Source organism: Vombatus ursinus, unplaced genomic scaffold (assembly GCF_900497805.2).
Source record: "Vombatus ursinus unplaced genomic scaffold, bare-nosed wombat genome assembly UNPS02007284.1, whole genome shotgun sequence".
NCBI classification, from domain to species: Eukaryota; Metazoa; Chordata; class Mammalia; order Diprotodontia; family Vombatidae; genus Vombatus; species Vombatus ursinus.
This window is the reverse complement of record NW_020947062.1, coordinates 26,391,183-26,406,387: the sequence shown is the minus strand read 5'-3', so window position 1 is coordinate 26,406,387 and position 15,205 is coordinate 26,391,183.

The following is a 15,205-nucleotide window of genomic DNA, read 5'->3' as shown; positions in this document are numbered from 1 at the left end:
AAGAGGCAACCAATTAAGCAACAGTAAAAGACAAGTCATTCACACTACTCTCTGTGACATGAAAAAATATAAACAATAATAACAATAATCATATTTATATAGCACTTTCAAGTTTGCAGATCACTTAAAAATATTATCTCATTTGATCCTCACAACAATCAGAGAGGTAGGTGCTATTACTATCCCCATTTTACAAATAAGAAAACTGGGACAGAGATTAAATTACTTGTCCTGGGTCACAGAGTTAATAAGTGTCTGGAGCTGTTTTCGAACTCAGATAGTCCTCTGGGTCCAGTGCTCTATCCAATGTACCATTTAGCTGGAGCATTGTCAATTCAACAAACATGTATTAAGCATTTACAATATGCCAGGCACCATGCTCAACATTAGAAATACAAAGAAAGGCAAAAAGCAATCTCTGTCACAGTCTAATGGGGGAGATAGCTGAGCAAACAACTATGTACAAACAAGATATATATGGGATAAAATGAAGATAATCTCAGAGAAAATCACTAACATTAAGGGATATTGGGAAAGGCTTCTTGTATAAGGTAGCATTTTACTTAGGATAAGAAGAAAGCCAGGGAAGTTAGGAGTTTAAAAAGAGAAAGAAAGGAATTTTATTCACAGAGGACAGCTGGTGCCCAGAGTTGGGAGATGGAGTGTCTTATTCCAAAAACAAGGAAGCCAGTATTACTGAACTGCAGAGTATGTGGGTGGAGGAAGATATAAGAAGACTAGAAAGGTGAGAAGCAATCAGGCTATGATGGGCTTTAAAAGGCAAACAGTGGATTTTATATTTGATCCTGGAGGTAATAGAGGGCCACTAGAATTTATTGAATGGGTGCATACGTGCTTGTGTGTATGTGTATGTATGTGTGTGTGTGTATGTGTGTATGTGTATCAGTGTGTGAGATATGGTTAGACCAATTTAACAAATGAGAAGTGGATGGGTTGCAATAGGGAAGAGTTGATGAAAGGAGACCAACTCAAAGGTTATTGTAATAGTCTAGATATGAGATGATCATCTTCGTCAGGTTCGTGACAGGTTCAGAGGAGTCTCTATGAAAGAAGATATTGAGAAGGTAGAACTTTTCTTGACAACAGTTTGGATATGGAAGGTGGGAGAAAGTTAAGAGTCAAGGATGGCATTTAAGTTGTGAGCCTGGGTGACTAATAGAATAGTGTAGTATCTTGGACAGTAATAGGAAAGTTAGAAGAGAAGATTTGGGGCAGGGAAGACAAATTTAGCTTTGGAAATATTATGTTTTAAAATGTGTACAGGATATCTAATTTGAGGGGTATAATAGGAAGTTGGAGATAAACAGTCAGGAGAAATGTTAGGTCTGGACAAGTACATCTGAGAATTATCTGTATAGAAATGATCATTGAAATTATGGGAGCAAGTGAGATCACTAAGTGAAATAGAATAGAGGGAGCAGAGGACCCAGGACAGAACCCTAAGAAATACCTATGATTAGAAATGTGAAAGGAGGTAGAGAAAGAGTGGTCAGATAGGTAGGAGGAGAACCAGGAGAGAATGGTGTCCTGAAAACCTAAAGAGAAGACAATATCAAAGAGGAGAGAATGAATAACAGTGTCAGAGCCTGCAGAAGGGTTACAATTAGGGAATCTGTCTCACTGCTACAAGCTCAAGACCCATATGCTTTGCTGTGTACTGTTGTCTTAAATACACTAAGGACTTCTGAGCCTTTCTAATTACACCTCAATCCCCTGCTGAATCCTTGAGATTCCTGGGTCTTCCCATCCTAGGCTTTTCCATGTGTTTAAAAGCTAAAATGTCTCGCAATTGAGCACATGAGCTCTTTGAGAAGATGATAGTGTTATTTTTTTTTTCCTATTCTTCCAGTGCAGGGTTGTCACATAGCATTATTTCCAGAAGATGTTGTAGGTCTGCATAGAACTGATCAATTTTGGTCTCTTTGGCATCAGTGGTTGGAGCATAGACTTGTATTATTGTGATGTTGAACAGTTTGCCTTGGATTCGAATAGATATCATTCTGTCATTTTTGAGATTATACCCAGTACTCCTTTTCTCACCCTTTTGTTGACTATGATGACTACTCCATTTCTTCTAAGGGATTCTTGACCACAGTAGTGTATGTAGCAATCAGCTGAATTAAATTCACCCATTCTCATCCATTTAAGTTCACTGACACCCAAGATGTTGATGTTTAATTTTTCTGTCTCCTGTTTGACCACATCCATCTTACCTTGGTTCATAGATCTTACATTCTAGGTTTTTATGCAATATTGATCTTTAGCTATGGAAAATCTGTGCAGCATATGAAAAAGCACAGACATCACCTTGCTGACAAGGTCAGAATAGTCAAAGTTATGGCTTTTCTAGTAGCAATGTATGGATCTTGCACTATAAGGAAAGCTGAGCACCACAGAATCAACATTTTCAAATTGTGGTTCTGGGGGAGGGGGAGCCAAGATTGCGGGGTAAAAGCAGTGACTTACTTGAGCTCTCACCCAAATCCCTCCAAATACCTGTAAAAAGTGGCTCTAAACAAATTCTAGAACAGCAGAACCCACAAAAAGACAGAGTGAAACAAATTTCTTGCCTAAGACAACCTGGATGGTTGATTAGAAAGGTCTATTGTGCCAGGCTGGGAGAGAAATACAGTTCAGCATGGGTGCATAGGCAAAACAGGCCTCAGTGAACCTGGAGCAGGCCTCAGGGGACTGAATCTCTGGCAGCTGTGGCAGTTTCCAGACTTCTCAACCCACAAACTCCAAAGACAACTTAAAAGGTCATTGGGAAAAGTCTGTGACTATGATGAGAGAGAAACTCAGTCCCAACCCTGGTCCGCAGCACAGCCCCAGGGTGGCAGCTGCTTTCAGAGCTTCCAGCCCACAGACTGAGGAGGAATTGAGTGGCTGATCAGAAGGGGATTGCAGGTATCTCTCTGCTGGTGCTGAGGCAAGATTTTCTTGCTTTGCCTGTGCTTGGATCTGGGTCACAGTTCTGGGTGGTGATCCTGGGGTGAGGAGGAGCACTGACATGGTAGAGCTTGTGCCTTGACAGAGAGGTAATCCTCCTCACAGTTCCAAGGCAGAAAATAGTACTCGTGGTCACTTATAGACCAGAGCACAAGCCAGGAAAGGAGTGAACACCTCACCCTTGATCACACCACCTTGGAAGAACTGAAAACTTACAGATGCCTAGAAATATCTCTGAAAACAGCTGCACAAAACCCCTGAAGTTTGAGACAGTACATTCTCCATACTGGAAGCAGACCCTAGCTTAACAAAGAGTTTAAAATTAAAGTAATTGGCTGGGATCATGGGCAAACTGCACAAAAAAGTCAGACAATAGAATCTTTCTTTGGTAACAAAAAAGATCAAAACATATAACCAAAAGAAGACAACAAAGTCAAAGCTCCTACATCCAAAGCCCTCAAGAAAAATATGAATTGGTCCCAGGCCATGCAAGAGCTCAAAAACGATTTTGAGAAGCAAGTAAGAGACGTAGAGGAACAACTGGGAAGAGAAATGAGAACGATGCAAGAAAATCATGAAAAACTAGTTAGCAGCTTGCTAAAGGAGACCCAAAAAAATACTGAAGAAAATAACACCTTAAAAAATAGCCTAACCCAAATGTCAAAAGAGGTCTGAAAAGTCAATGAAGAGAAGAATGCCTTAAAAAGCAGAATTGGCCAAATGGAAAAGGAAGTCCAAAACTCACTGAAGAAAATACTTCCTTAAAAATTAGAATGGAACAATTTGAAGCTAGTGACTTTATGAGAAATCAAGACATTGTAAAACAATACCAAAAGAATGAAAAAATAGAAGAAAATGTGAAATATCTCGTTGGAAAAATAACTGACCTGGAAAACAGATCCAAGAGAGAGAATTTAAAAATTATTGGACTAACTGAAAGCCATGATCAAAAAAAGAACCTAGACATTATCTTTCAAGAAATTATCAAGGAAAACTGCCCTGATATTTTAGAATGAGAGGGCAAAATAGAAATTGAAAGAATTCACCAATCTCCTCCTGAAAGAGATCCCCAAAGGAAAACTCCTAGGAATATTATAGCCAAATTCCAGAGTTCCCAGGTTAAGGAGAAAATACTGCAAGCAGCCAGAAAGAAACAATTCAGGTGTTGTGGAAACACAATCAGGATAACACAAGATTTAGCAGCTTCTACATTAAGGGACTGGAGGGCTTGAAATATGATATTCTGGAGGGCAAAGGAGATAGGATTAAAACCAAGAATCACCTACCCAGCAAAACTGAGTATAATACTTCAGGGGATAAAATGGACATTCAGTGAAATAGAGGACTTTCAAGCATTCTTGATGAAAAGACCAGAGCTGAATAGAAAAATTCTACTTTCAAATTGTGATGCTGGAGAAGACTTCTGAGAGTCACTTGGACAGCAAGGAGATCAAATCAGTCAATACAATTAATTCAGGCTATTCACTTATCAACTAGATTGGAACTGGCCTCTAACCTATGGGTGGCCAGAGTCAAACACAGCAGGCTAGAGAAAGGAGAGTCAAGACAGAAATAGAAGTTTAATTTCAAAGTGAGGAAATGCTTGCAAGTGGAAGTCCTCCTGAGGAGGAAGGCTTAACATGCTGGGGCAAAGGCATTGCTTTATATACATAAATGGGCTGGACTATGACATAATTATTCTTAGTAGTTTCCATAGCAGGCTCATGTGTGGGCAATGCAGATGTTCCCGGGTCCTGTGGGAGCAGTCTCTAAGTTGATTGTCTCACAGACACAAACAGAACCAGAGTTAGCATTACGGGAACAAGAGTGCAGTACCTGGTTTGGTTCACTTAGCTTTTATAAGAAACAGGGATTGTAAGCATGTCACGAGGTGTGATGGATGACTCTCAGGTCCCTGGGAAATAAGGGGCTGTGAACATCTGGTGCTGGTCAAAGCAATACACTTTGCCAGAGGGTGAGATCACAGAGAGCACAAAGGATTGTTATTATACCAAGCTCAGGGCACAGTCTGCTTGCTGGACCTTACCCCTGGGAAACAAGGTGTCCCCAAATATCTTGACAATTGGAAGGTCAAATACTGAAGCTGGAATATTTTGGCCACGTAATGAGAAGACAGCACTCATTGGAAAAGACTCTAATGTTGGGAAAGATTGAAGGTAAAAGGAAAAGGGGCAGCAAAAGATGAGATGGCTAGATAGTGTCATGGAAACAATGAACATGAACTTGGAAAGAATTTCAGAGATAGTGAGGTGTAGAAGGGTCTAGTGTGCTATGGTTTATGGGGTCACAAAGAGTTGGACATGACTGAACAACTAAACAACAATCACAAAACTTGAATCAGACATGAAATACAGTATTATTCTCACACACAGAAAAGAGAATGTTAAGCAATAAAGAATTATAGAATAATTTAAATCATTTGAGTCAGCATTCAAGTCTCATTGGGACATTGGCAATAGGGCTGTTCATTAGTTATTTGGCCTTTCACCTATTTTGAATACAGAACTATCTGAGTGGGCTCATTTCTTCCTGATGGTTTCTCTCTCTGCAGGTGACTCTTTCTTTCTTACCCATTCTGCTACTGCTCTTGCTGCTACATATGTCCCAGTAGCTGACACCCAACTGCTTCCATGACCAGGAAGGTGAGAAGAGACAAATTGCCTTTCAGCATCTCACATGGCTCTATAACAAAGGAAAAAAGAGATGAACAGGAGGTGGCTCCAACACAATCTTATCTAGAAAACTATGTACTCATGGACCAGGCCCAGTGGGGGAAAGAGCACCCTGCAGCTCAAAGTCCTGCCAGGATGGAGAAGTAAGAGTGGGTGGGGTTAAGCCTTAAGTATATCTGTGGAGATTCAATTCAGTAGCAAGTTCAAAGTGTCATCACGGCTGCTAGGAAGCAATCAGAGGATATATATGTCTGCTCTGAAGTAGGGGGTAAGGTGAAGGGACCTTCTATCATGCATCCCCAAAGAAGGGCTACACTGTGATTCTGTGATATTAAAATGTGTTTAGTAAACTTAAAGTATATACTTCAATATGTAATACCTTGTTAAAACAATTAGCTTAGTTTCAGCCAAGGGAATAATATAATGTGCCCTAAAGTCCACAGTTCCCTCCACTTCAGATTTAGAGAATTTATTTTAGATTAAAAATATATGAGTTCAATTGTCACGATCATTCTAAGCCTCCCAGTGAAGAAATTCCCTAACATTTATACAGAGGTGGAGGACTCTGCTTAACTGTTTCTATAGATAACCACTGGCCTGTTTGTGGAAAAATTCCATTTACCAGAGTTTGGGTAACAAACCAATAAGTTATGTCTGTAGATAGACACCTGTCTGTAGATAGATAGGTGTCAGGAGGGGATACTATGGAAAGAGCTGACCTTTTCTTAGAAATTTCTTCAGCCTGGGTCATCTGCTTCCATATGCTGGTAGAGCCAACAACCTTCCTTGATATCTTCCTTTTCTACCACAGCCCAGTCTTACCTTTGCTACTTAGAAGTGAGATTGAATGCCATACTTGTTACAATCTCTTGAATTCAAACCCTCAGAATTCCTCTCTGGTTCTGAGATAGCTCCTTCCTCTCCTCTAAATTCTCTAGGCCTGACTAAGGCCCTAGCCACTTTGAATCTCTCATAATATTGTCAGTCTCAATTTCTCAAATATTCTTAGAGAACTTTGAGCTCTAACATGTCTCTTTCACTTCTATACATGAATCCCACTTGCTCACTCTCCCCAGATGATGTACACTCCTTGAGGTCAGTGACAATTTTCTTAATCCCCAGGGTTTAAAAGAATGCCTTGCACAGAGTAGGAAATTAATAAATGCCTGTTGTATTGCATCAAAGTTGCAGAGTTGTTTATTTCAGTTCAATTTAAGACAAAATGCTTCTTGGCATTACAACTTCCTTATAAGTAATGAGGACACTTTCAATGGAAACTAGGTTTCTCCTTGTCAGTGATGGCATAGAGGGGATTTGTATTGAAACTGATAATTTCTGATATCCTGTCCAAATTTGAAACAATATAATTCTGAGGTTGTTTATCAAAGAAAATAGTTCTGTGAATGATTGAATCTTGTAGGAATATTTTCCCATACCTTTTAAATATAATATCTGAGATTGATAATTTTGCTACCCTTGCATCTAGTCCACATCCTATATGAGCCAAGGCTTGACCAAAATCCAGTTCCAAGTTGTTATGGTGACTAGTAATATTATTTTTGTTACCTAGCACCTAGATGGTACAGTGGATAGAGTGCTGTTCCTGGAGTCAGCAAGACTCACCTTCCTGAGTTCAAATCTGGCCTCAGACACTTACTAGCTATGTGACCTGGGCAAACCACTTAATCCTGTTTACCTCAGTTCCTCACCTGTAAAATGAGAGAAGAAAACGGCAAATCATTCTAATATCTTTGCCTAAAACACCCCAATGGAGTCATGAAGAGTCAGACATGACTGAAAACAACTGAATAATAACAACAATTTTCAACATAGTCTTATTGTTAAAAGCATACAACTTAGTGCCTTTTCTCCAACCATTCCTCGTACCTAAGATTCATACCCTCCCCACCTCTGTCTCTTAGACTCTCTTGTTTTTTTTTCAATATTCAGTTCAAGAACTACCTTCTACATGAAACTTTTCCTAATCTACATGCCCCCCAACATCTCTCCAGTGCCCTACTTCCCAAAACTACCTTGTATTTATAGTGCACATACTTTTCTCCCTTTATAGAATGAAAACTTCTTGAGGTACAAAACTGTTTCTTCTTTGTCCTTGTATCTCCTACAACTATCAAATTACATGGCACAGAGTAAGCACTAAATGTCACTTGTGTTTGATCGATTAAAGAGCTTTGTATGTGTTATTATTGTCAGTAGTAGTTACTCCACATCTATTACTTTGTTCCTCATAGGATCAAAGAACTCAAAAAGACCTCAGAGATCATCTGATTTTACCCTCTCATTTTATAAAAGAGGAAACTATGGCTCAGAACTATTAAATGACTAACCCATGTTCATACATAGCAGAACAAATTTTCAGAATCAAATTCTTTGACTCTAAAGTCAGACTGCTTTTCATTATCATGCATTCCAATTAGAAAAATGATTACTATGGAAGAATATTGTTGAAAGGAAAATTCTTCATTTTGGGATTTCACCCTGATTCATGTGACAAAACTCAGGACAAAAAGAATTAAAAGAAGTTTATTATAAATATATCAAGGTAATAACATTAACAGGCTGATCACTGGAGATCAACAATGGCTTCAAGGTGGGGCTAGTTTTTATTGGTAACTTTCATAAAGAGATAAAGACAATTCAGAAAGGTCAACATCAGCAAAAGAGGTTGGATTCTTGCATCTCAATTCCTCCCCAAGGTAGCAAGTACATGACAATCCAGGTACATACAGGTAGAGGGTGACTTGGCTATGTGACATATATCAGAGAACTGGGTGATACTTCCCCTAGCCCTGATTGATAAGCAGGACAAGAACAATAGGTCACTGAATCAGTATGACTTTCAATAATCCAAAAACTCCCATTTGGTGCTAACCACATATATTGAAACAACTGAACAACAAAACAAAATATATATGGTTCAGCACCGCATTCATTCTTTACCTTCATCCTCAACTACATCATCCTAACCTCTACTGCTGCACGTGCCAAATCAATTCGAGCAAGCATTAGTAGTTATAAGCTGAAAGACAAAAATGTACAATAGGAAATAAGTGTCACAAATCATAATCCCATGTTTCTATCAATGTCATATAATTGAGTAAATATACAGAATCCTAATCCCATGTATCCCCAAAGATACAAACCTTCTTAAATAGGTCCTTTATATAAATTAAGGCATGTTACAGATCAAATCACTTAGAGGGAACACCATATACTAATTTTAGAGGGGAAATGCACATATAAGCAAAGTCACCAAGAAATCTCAATTAAACATAAATATCATGAAACAAAAGACCAAAGCAATGTAATAATGATCACAAATATTAAATAACATAAATCCTCATAATCTGGTAACCTGCTCCCAATGTTCAGTTAATCATTATTTTATCTTGAGTCCAAATGTCTCATTCTGTTGTCTGCTCCTTGGAAACAACTTCCCTTGGACATTCTGGAATAGGCTTCATTCTCAGGCAGCTCTGGAGTGATCTGTTTCCAATGGATTTGCTTCTCTGGTTGCAAGCCACCTGCAGAGTCCTAGGTAATTCTATGAAAATCTTTTGGAAAACAGATCTCAATACAGTTTAGAACACTGTCCTAAATTTGTTTTTCCAATAACCAGATCAGGTGGTGAAAATTAGCTCAAACCTCATCATTTTGGTCTCACTAACAATAAAGACATAAGAACATTAAATTAGGAACTCATAATATACCTTAAACTTCAGAAAATTTCAGTTACATGTATCACTGGCTATTTCTCTCTTCTTTGTAATTATCTATGCAATTTTATATGTAAAATCCTGAACCCAATTTCTAGAACTTATTATTATTACATGTGTAAGGCCACACATGCTCGAGGCATATATATACAATCATTTATGGTTGACATATATAATCATCTGATCTTACTGCTTTCTCAAAAATTTCCACTCTTGCTAAAGTGGAGTAGGAGTAGGAGATACTTTAAGGATCTAAGTAATCCTATTCATGAATACATGGCTACCAGTACTCATGGTAAGTAGATGCTTTTCATCCCTAGGTTGAACATTATTACACAAATGAATTTGCTTTAAGATCCTTAATAACAAACAACAAAAGACTTGGGATGGAATGTACAAATACAATAATACCAAATTGTATACAGGAAACAGTTTATATGAAATGAGTTGTCCATAGTAAAATAAGCTTAGTCATTAAGCATATTCAAATGGACATAAATATAGCCTACTGCTCCCAAAAGTCCTTTAAGCAATGGAAACATTTTTAAGGTAACTCGAGTAGTTTGCATGCATTTCAGCACATGATCTATATATAGGGTCTAATCCCAGATTAAGTAACAAACCTAAGTAAAATCAGAGTTCCCAATAAGGTAACACAAAATAACTTATAATTTACTCTCCATTAAGGTAACTGATTGCACTGAGCTTCTATTCTTTGAAACAAATATTTTTAAAACAAAAACAGAAGAGGTTCCTGACTTTAATCTCACAAATTAATAATCTTTGTTTCACAAGCTTCTTTACCTTTGTCTATTTGTTCCCATATCATTCTGAAAAAGTGAGATACTTCAGGAACTTAATCTTATATATATATATGTATGACAAGTTCAAAAATGAATTTAACTTTTGCTAAGGTCATGGATGACTACAAGTTCAGATCAAAACAGCAAGATCTTTCCCACTTTCAGCTTATTATAATAATTAAGATGTTTGCAATGACAAACTTCCACTGTTCACCTGCCCTGATAATAGAAATTTGCTATGAAAGGAAGAAGCAGAGACATGGTTACAACAGTATCAAAGCTGGCCCTCCAGGCCCAAACCGAAGGGCACACAATGAGTCAACACAGGTGTACCAGGAAAAAGAATCCTTCACTCTGTTTGAGTTCAGGTAAGAGTCATAGTTAAGTTTCTGGCAACATTCTACTTTATTTACAGGCTGTCAAAACCAGACTCAGTATTTGAACACATGGGAAACATTCCTGTTCAAAAGGCAGTAAACTGAGTCAAGAAGATCTTACCATCAGCCATACCAAAGTTGTCCCTTCAACTTATCCAGACAGACATCCTACCTGTAATGAAGACAATCATATCTGAAATCAAAGCTGAGAATAATATCAGATTACAATCCCATGAGATTTTACCTCCAATAGTAAGAATCATTAAACACAGCTTAGAGCTGTAGCAATGGTGTAGCAATAATAAAGTTTTTCAGGCCTTTAAAATTTACTCAATATCCTTTTCTTCCTTTGTTTTTTCCTTCTTCTCCTAGAATCTAAACTCATCCTGACATAAAATATATCAATAATACATAAAGATCAAGAAAATAATTACATTCTAGAATTCTACATAGATAGTGAATGTGATAGTGTACTCAAAACCCTAGAAAAACAACACTGGCCGATTGCTATAAACCTCCAGACTAACAGCTATCCATCTCTTAAGGTATTGTATATTCATCCCTTAAAGCAAAAATAAATCTTTAAGATTGGAAGTTACTAAGACTAATTTGGTTCAAGATATAACTTCAATATGTATTATTCCAGGTATAACTTCATAACCTCCACAAGTGACAGGCAAATAACCTTAGATGAAACTCACTCTACATTATAAGCAGGCTTGAAAATTTCACCCGCATTTTGTGCAAGGAGTGTTTGTATCCCAATTGCTTAGTAGGAATTCCACGACATATTTTTTCTACCTTCTTTTAGCAGCTCAGTTCATAATCTAACACACAAATTATAAGAGAAGTTGCTTTTCTAGAAATGTATTTGATACAATAATTTATCAAATTTCACAATATCATAAACAATATTATGGATTTGAACTATGAAACAAAACTCATTGCCAATCAGGTGACTTTAATTCAGTTGAATATATTTCCAAATTACCTCACACAGAAAATTATTTATCTTATCATCATTAGTATTGTATATATGTATCACATCTATATAAAGTATAAAGTCATTAGGTATGAAGCAATTACATTCAATTAAAGAAATAATAATAATGACAGTTAACATTTATATGGCGCTTGCCATATGTCAGGTACTATGTTAAGCACTTTACAATCATGTGATCCTCACAACAACCCTGGGAGGTAGGTGCTATTATTTCATTTCCCCCTTTAATAAATTTTTCAGACTGGATTTTAACTCAGGTTTCCCCAACCCACGCATTTCTCAGAAGTTTCATGCATTTATGCCAAATAGCAAATATATTTCTGCATTGAGTTCTTCTTTACCACAACTGTCCTAATAAGAGAATACACCCAGACTCCATTCTGATTTCCTTCAGGATAGATTTCAATCAAATCAAATCTAGATTTATAATCACGAATGGTAATAGTTAAATGTCAATTCATCTAAGGGCCATTTATTATTAAGACTTCAAAAAGGGAGAGCCCATTATTGTCAATAAACTAAATTTTTTTGAAAGACACATTGTGGCAGTTACCAGCTCCCTATAACTTTTTCCCTATTTCCTCAAAAAGCTGGATCAATTCTCAGCCCCCAGCCCCTTTTACCTGTCCTAAAAGCTTTTCCAGATGAGAATAAGCAGCAGCTTCCCACTCCCATCTCCCAGGATAGAACCCAGGTATTTCAAGCTACATATCACAAAGAATAATCACATAAAGTTTCCCATATTCTCATCTGAATGAGATCAAACCACTTCCTCACTTCTCTTTCCAAATCTCCAAAACCCCTTATTCAAACCACACAACTTTCCTTAGCTTTCTACTCATTTCCTCTTCTCTCTAACTCCTTTAAATATCTCCTGCTTTCTTTTCTTTTAAACTTAGCCTTAAAAGAATAAATAAATAAATAAATAACTGTGGCCATCTTCTTTCTTTCACATCCTGATTGGACACTTCCCTTACCAATTCCATCCCAGACTACACCTTACTCTACAGAATTCCTCCCAGATCCTACTTACCTCTCTTCCCCCCTCATTGTGAATTTCAGTCTCCATTATCCACTATGGATCTGGGCCTAGGTGGTGATGGGTTGGGCAGTGCAATAGGCCATCCCACAGGTTGGAGGGGTGGGGTTGACTGATCTCTCCCTTCAGCTAACCAACCTGTGTTTCAAATCTCCTTTTTCATTCCATTTTTGGCCTTGTGGTCATTCTGGTCTTTTACCTAAGATGAGGGGGCATTTGCCCCCTCTGCATCCCCCATGCAGAAAATCCCAAGCTTGCCTAGGCTATATATCTTCAAATTAAGTTTAAAATGTGCATCTCATTAAAATACCCAAGGTCCTGATGAGGGTTTCATTCAGTTTCCGAAGCCGAGATCCTTGTCCCTTTTCCCTTTGCCCTTTTTCCGACAAAAGGAATCTGGTTTCTTTGTTTACAGACCCCAGAAGAACCTTAAAACTTTTAGATTCTTTGTAGACTCACTTTATCTCTCTTTGAAAGCTTATTCAAATGCACCTTTACCCCTAGCCGTAAAAAGAAGTTTGTCTACTGGTCCCAGAAAACCCTTAAAACTTTTAGGTTCCTTATCTACTCTCTTTATCTCCCTTTGAAAGCAAACTTCTCCCTTTCAGCTCCCTTCATTATCTATTCTCATTGTTTATTACCTTCCAAAGGACCCAACCAATCCCCCTTCCTCTGGCCACCCAAAGTTACTTTAGTGTATTTAAGATCCACCTTAGCCCCCATTCTGATGCTGAGAACCCCTCACGCCCAGAGGCTGACTCTCATGCCCACTGGTCCTCACGGGCTTCACCTGGCCCATATGTGATTTATCTTTAATAAACTTTTTCTCTGGCTGGAAGAAGGTTTGGGTTGAATTCATTCAGGTAGACTTGGCACCGCTAGACACCCCAAAACCTCTACACCTCTTCAGTCCCATACTTTATCTGGCCAAAATATATTTTTTTTTCTTTTGCCTATAATTTTCCCAGTCCCTACTGAGTCTTGTGTCCCAGTTGTGGATTTCTCTGGCAGGATTTTACCAAGCTTTTACAGTTTGGTTCCCGGGAAGTCTTGTTCCCTCTATGAATACTGATAGTCCCATAATTCTTTTCTTTATGCACAAGTAAAAAAAATAAAAATTTGGATTGTGGGACTTATTTCTCCTTCCTATTCTGAGTCGTGGGAAACTAACTTGTCTGCCACTTCACTGCTAAACTAATCATGGGTTGGGGATAGGGGGGAGAGGGTGCAGTGTGGAGCAGAACTTCCCATATTTACACCCAGAAGTGAAAAAGCCCTCAAAACTCCTAGGATGGCTTCACAATTTTTTGGAGGGATTCTTTATTTGGACTTTCATCCTGATTAATGAGACAAAATTCAAAACATAGAGAATTAAAAGGAGTTTATTATAAGTATGTCAAGGTAACAACATGATGACATGTTAACAACATGACTGGTCACTGGAGATCAGTGATGGTTTCAAGGTGGGGCCAGCTTTTATTTGTAATTTTCAATAATAAAATAAAGACAATTCAGATATCTGAACCTCAACAAAAGGGGTTGGGCCTGTCAAAACATGACTTGAATTACAGAATAACTGTGAATAACTCAGGTTTAGTCTGGAGTGAAGCACAATACATGATGTTTATTGTAAAAGCAGGTATAAATGCCTAGGGTCAAGGATGGTGTTGGGCAAGACTGATGGGAGCTGTCTGTCTAGAGTGATCCATGCTTACAAGGGTACAGGATTGCCCCGTGAAGGCCACTGGATTATGAATCCCCTTGAACAAGGTCAGGTGGATTCCCCCACCCTCTATTGAGTCAGCTGGTTTGTTCTGTCTAAGGCTGGCTACCCAGTGAACAAAACCATGTTTTTTTAATATACTTCTTAGAAGGATGTAGCTATGTGTAAGGGAAGAGTTGGAGCTTTATCTGGGATACACACACAGTACGAGTTCAAACAATGCCTTGGGGCCACCTAAGCTTATCTTTATGAAACTTGTGCCTAGAGGGGGTAACCAGTGGCTGTGATTATGATGATACTAAACTTTATATTAAGAAAGGAGTTATTTTGCTAAGCATAGAGGGGAAGGGAAGAGAGGGTATGACACATGCCTTGAAGTTACATTCACATATAATGTGAGAAATGAAAGAGTTAAGTTTCCACATAAGTAGATAAGAAATCAGCACAGACAGTCTAACTTCTGGAGGGGAGGGGGGGTTGACAACACAATTCTAGGCACACAATGTACGTTAAGGGTGGGTCATATAAGGAAGATTGTAACCCAGAAGGATTAGGACCAATCCTGATCCAGAAGGGAGGAGTTAGACAATTACTAACTATAAAGCTTGCCCTGGCTTCTTTTAAGCAGCGCATTTCTCCCCCTTCCAAGGAGGAGTGCCTGCTTCTCACAAGAATCAAAAGGACACACTTCAACCTCCTTAATAAAAAGTCTTTGAGACACCAGTCTTCGGAACTGAGTCTGGGGTCATCTTTATAAGACATAACATGGGGGCTTTAGGCTCTGCTCTCCATTTCCATAGTTCAGGTTTTTTATGAGAGGGGGTCCTAGGTTTCACAGGCCCTTGCATCTCAGTTCCTCT